Below are 6,174 nucleotides of genomic sequence, written 5' to 3' on the forward strand. Positions count from 1 at the left end.
TCTATGTATTAACTCAACCCACGCTTCCATGTCACATATATAATTTGAACAGGATACACGTGCCTATTGAAGTAAATTATGTGTACGTGATACATAATTTAGTCGTTTCGTATCCAGCATAAAAGGGACAATAAGAGTTACACAAGTACTTAACTGGATTACTCGGATGTGGCATAAACAAATCAATTATTGACTAGGTCCACATAAACTAGTACATGTGTGCAGAGTTGTCGCAAAACTAAAAACGCCCTTACACGTGTTCAATAGAATCAAGAATTGGTGTACACGTGTAACAGCGTTTTTTCTCAATGTGCCTCAAATTTTTCATATCGCCCCAAATACTGGAAAACATCATTGCAACCTTACTAGCAAGTTAATTTCGTCCAAACTTGGCACGCTCTCCTCATTCCGGATTGGCTACATCGCCCCAGAAAACTAGCTGCCTACGTTGAAATTGGTAATGCCATCTACCTGACAATTTTCACAATTTTCTTCGTTTTTTCGAAGTATTGTCGAAATTTATGAAATGTTATATTTCTAGCTTCATACCTCTACATTCTGCGTCGAATGCCGTTTCACTGAACCTCATAGTTCAAATATTAAGGGCACTTTGTAGGAAGATCGATTTTGGTAGAAGTTCCCGCTAAATAGCCATAATTCTAATTTTCTCCATAAATGTCGATAGGTTTGACGCCAACTTTTTATATGTTTTACATATTTAGTGGTGGAACAACTCTCAATTGCACTAAGCGTCGAAATCGACCAGTATGACCTTGTTTTCAAGGCCGGGGTTTTAAGTCTGGAGGTCAAGACTCACATAACCCCATAAGTGTGACATCGTTGAACTGAGAGGATTCAGAATATATATGCTTTGTGGGGCGTATGACCACTTCCCGCCGGTCCAGAGGCGGTTGATTGAGAATTTCTGATTTTCCAGACTTTAACACAGCAGTAGATAGGAAGCTAACATGACAAATAGATTGGCACACACTCAAAAATAATCTTAAACTTCTGGCACGCCATGGACTGATGATAGACGACACAATGCATATATATTCTGAATCCTCTCTCCAGACCTTTAAGGTCATACAGGTCGATTTCGACGTTTCGTGCGATTGACGATTGCTCGACTATTATATATGTAGAACATGACAAAAAAATGGGGTAAATCAAACCAACTCTAATGAAGAAAAGCAGCATTAGGGGTACTTCATGAGAACTTATATCAGAATCGATCTACCCATAAAGTACCCTTAATATTTGAGCTGTGAGATTCAACGAAACGGCATTCGACGCAGAATATAGGGTTTCTGTAGAGATATGAAGCTAGAAAGATACCATTTAATAAATTTCGAAAATACTTCGAAAAAGTGAAAAGAATTAGCAAAATTTTCAGGTAGATGGGATTACCAATTTCAACGTAGGCAGCTAATTTTCTGGGGCGATGTAGCCAATCCGGAATGAGGAGAGCGTGCCAAGTTTGGACGGAATTAACTTACTAGTAAGGTTACAATGATGTTTTCCAGTATTTGGGGCAATATGAAAAATTCGGGGAACAATAAGAAAAAACGTTGTTACACGTGTACACTAATTTTTGATTCTATTGAACACGTCTAAGAGCTTTTTTAGTTTTGCGACAACTCTGCACACACCATGTACCGGTTTATGTGAAGCTCATCTACAGTATTGTTTTCGATTACTTCAAATAAAAAGGTTACCGGATAAAATGAACACCCTTTATACCTGCGCCGACAACCACTTGGCGTGTTACTGTAATTAATATAATGTCGCCATGATCGCCTAGGCGAGCTGAGAAGAATACTGAGAACCAGACCCATATGGGGTGTTGGTTGTTAAAATTTAATTCTGTCACTGACATCTGGCGTCTCAACCTTCTCGAGCTAAGAAAAATGATGTGTTACATTGTGGACAACCGCACCCCAGGGGGTCTGGTTCGTTAAATTTGCATTGTCGTTGGGATCGTCTGGTCGACCTAAGCAAAATGATATATCGCATGACGATGTTTCACAGGATTCGTTGGAAATCGAGAACCACGCCCCAAGAGGTGTGGTTATTTAAAATTTGAATTATGTCACCGTGTCCGCGTTGACGAGCTGAGAAAAATGATATGTCGCATGACGTGGCTTCGCACAATTTAGCGGAAGCCGGTAACCACACCCACGGGGGGTGTGGCTTCATAAATCTGAATTATTCCCTCGTGGTGGCCTGAGAAATTAATATGTCGCATGACGTGGTTTCGGGAGATTTATCTTTGTGCTGTTAGCCACACCCACAGTGGGTGTGGTTTTTAAAGTTTAAGCTATATCACTGAAATCCCCTTGGCAAGCTGAGAAAATTGATATTTCGCATGACATGCATTGGCAGTGTACTGCCAGAAGCAGGCCCCGATTTAGGGGCGGGCAACGCGGGCAGCTGCCCGGGGCGCCAAACCCCTGGGGGGCGCCGATAGGCGCCCGGGTTTACACTAGATATAATTGAATTTTCCTGTTGCATATTTTGAAAATTTTTTGCTTTGAGTTTTTATTTTTATCAATTTTGGACAACTGATTGGGACAACTGATGGTTTTGTTGATGCACTACTGCGAAATTTTGAAACGTGCAGTTTCTAAATTTTCATCCACACTCTAAAAAGGAAAGTAATCGTACTCAAGGTTGAGTAAAATAGGGGACGACACGATTATGGGATAAAATTTATTCCATTCGGGGTGAAAATCGTACGTCGAATTTGACATTGATGTCAAATTCCACATAAAACACTTGTGTAGAATTATAGGTAATTCGATACAAGTGGACAATGGTATGTGCATACAAAATATGAACGGTTCCGCGTAAAACTTCTGAGAGGTATATTCTGCTGAAAGGTTAGCACAATGATGCATAATTCTGAATATTTTAAGCACAAATTGTTTCGGCATAAGTTTTTCTGCATAAAATCCAGTCAATTCTCTGCATAGAATCCCTTATATTTTTCACCCGTTAAAAATTATCCAAACGTTAAATAAATGATTGAACAAATTGTTGTACTAACCTATATTTTGCTCAACATGGAAATTCTCTAAAAGTTAAATTTAAAATAATATGCAGGGCAATACATTTAGAGTTTCTGCTGGGGAGCAATATAAATTATATGACACAAAAACTGTTCTACCTCGCATTGGTTGGCTAAAGGGTAAGGAAATCCCCTTGGTTTTGCTATTGAAAACCCATACTCAGGGGTTTTACCTGGGTTTTGCGGGTAGTCGGGGTCTTGGGGGTAAACTGAGTCAGTGCTTCATGTACTCAATTGCTAAAACAATTTGCAGTTTCAGTAATATCTAAGCTGGTTATTAGTTGGATTTAAATAACTAATTAACTTTTATACATAATTGTTTTTACAGCTCTGTTATCATACTTCATGCGAAATTTGAAAACCCCGACTACCTCAACTATCGTGGGTATTCCTCATTTTTGCTACCCAAAAACCCATCAAAACCCGCAAGACCCCAATACCCTAAAAAGAGTAGCACACCCTGGTTGCATAGCATCTTGAGAGTTTGCATGATGGTAGCCCAGAAAAGTTTGCTTGTATGCATATCTTTCCGATTTTTGACAAATGTTAAAGAGGATTCACTATCCACGTATTCTAAATGCGAAACTCAAATATCCATTCGACCGATTTGATATTGTTCACCACAAAAAGTAAGCATAACCGTACTTTTGCATTTTTCATAATGTGCTACATTGACCGCTGGGCGCGATAGATCGGATATTTTGCGTACTCCGTACTCCAGAAAAAGTCGCGTACTCCGGCCTCCGGAGTAAATAAAAATAAAAAATAAAATAATCCTTTAAAGTCAACAGATATCAGTTAAAAGCAAACTGGTTTCCAATCTATTACTGTCCTTCTCACCATATAACTCTGGTGATGAGTCGGATCTTCTCACAGAGAACGGACTCTGCGAGGGCTCCCCTTTCTGGCATTGCCAGACCGTCTGGCCGGGCTCACCCAACCATGAGAGGAGCACCTACCCCGTACTAACACCGAGCCGAGTAGGATTAGCAAATAGCTTCCCGGACAAAAAGGAATCGAACGTGTGCCTGCGTGGTGACAGTTCCGCCCCCGAACCCCTAAGCCAAAGGGCAATTGCTAAGTACGGAGTACGCGAATACGTACTCCAAGCCCTGAGTACTGCGACCTATGCTTGGCGCAAATTGTAAACTGTTTTCCTAACTAAACCTAGGTTTTTCAAATTTTAGACCGAATCCAAAAATTCGAAAACATGTTTCACCCGAATGACTTACCTGGCTTATGAAAAAAATCAAAATCTCTTAAATCTCATCTTAAATCTTAAATATCATCAATCCCTTAAAAAATACGCATCAGCCAAGGGTGAGAAATAAGCATCAGCTCTCAGGACTTTGTGGGGAAAGTGGTAACTGATTAGTGATCAGAACGAAAGGTTGCCGGTTCGATTCCCGCCAGCTCGCAACTTTTTTCTTATTCCTGGTTCAATTGGTTTTTCAAAAGTCAATGAGTTTCCTTCTCATCTTCCTCATTATAAAAAAATCCCTTGTCCACAAATTTAAAGTTCAGAATACTTTGCCAGTATTTGAAATTAATTAAAATTATAAACTCGCTCCAATTTTCAAACAATATTGCATGTGGATGTTTTGAATGAAGTAAGGCATTCTGATCAGACATGTTTCCAAATTTTTGGATTCGCGCTGAAATTATAAAATTTGCAGAATTTTAAAAAAACCGACGTTTTGGCTGGAAAATAACTTAAGATTTGCGTTCAAATTACCATTTTATAACAAATGCAAAAATTCGGGGACGCATTTATTTTTTGTGGTGAATAAAATGAAATTGGTCCTATACAGATCTGCGTTTAATACGTAAATGAGGCCAGTTTTTTGAAGGCATGTTTCCAATTGCGGCATCGGTCTCAGAATTTGTCCCGAATTTTAACAATAATTAGGAATAAATATATAAAAGAACCTAATATCAAAAAAGATAAAATTTAATTTCACCCATTTCACCTGAAGTTTTAAATTTTCAAAATTGAGACCAACAATTTTTAACCGCTGTAACTTCTTTCCCCCTCTCATATTTTTCTCGAATTTTTGGAATTTTGAACTAATATCGAAAAAGTTGAATACGGAATATTGATCTGCTCAATATTAAATTTTAAGCTATTAGACATTAAAGTTGTAGGAGCGCAAAAACTTTGCTATCTTATTGTGTATGTCCATTTTAATAAGGCCTGTAGGAGTATTTTGCGCAATTATTTGAGAAAAAAACCACATGCGAGCGCCGAAGGCGCGAGCGGCTAAGGGCGCCTAATTTATTTGCCCAGGTAAGATTTTGGCCTAGATCGGGGCCTGGCCAGAAGCGCCGATGGCCACACCCCCCGTCGCCATAGGGTCAACTCCAATATGTCAGCTCGGTCAGATTTGAGGCAGAGGTAAGAGTATGTGTAATGGCGATGCTGAATTTACAAAGGAATGGCCGGATAAAATTTTTTGCCACTTTAATTATTAAAGTGGCAGTGGCAGTGACTGGTCGTTGGATCACACACACAATGACTCCAAAGCAGGGGGTGCAGTCTACCAATCACTAAATATGATGACCTGACTAGCGGCGAAAAGAATTTACGTCCAGGTACTTCGAATCCCGTCGTAGAATTTTAAAATTCGATACATAAATGTTTCTCGATTTTTGACCTTCTGACATGGATGTTGAGTGGGTGGGGCCGAATTTCAAAAATTTGAAATTATATATTTCGCGCAAGGGTTCAAGGTTTCTAAAATGTACGCCATTTTGAAAATCCATCAACAACTGACGGCACAATTAATTTCGAAATTTTACATGTTATTAGCTGTCGGCCATTTAGGCTCCCGAGAATTCCTATGGTCCATTCATTCTGGATGAACGATAATTGATTTTACCAATTTTTAGCATCGTCCTGAGCATACGTCCGACGACACAGCAACATTCATTTTACTATAGTTCGTCTACAGATTGAATATTAGTAAGAGTCGCATTTTGCCCCGACCACACCCCCTGAAGGCGAGGGGGTGTGGTCGTCACTATGCGGTCACTATGGTCTTTACTTATGCTATCATATACTGAAAGCCGAATTTAAAAATATTGAACAGTTCAAAAGTTGTGTT

This window comes from Folsomia candida, unplaced genomic scaffold (assembly GCF_002217175.1).
Source record: "Folsomia candida strain VU population unplaced genomic scaffold, ASM221717v1 Fcan01_Sc016, whole genome shotgun sequence".
Lineage (NCBI taxonomy): Eukaryota > Metazoa > Arthropoda > Collembola > Entomobryomorpha > Isotomidae > Folsomia > Folsomia candida.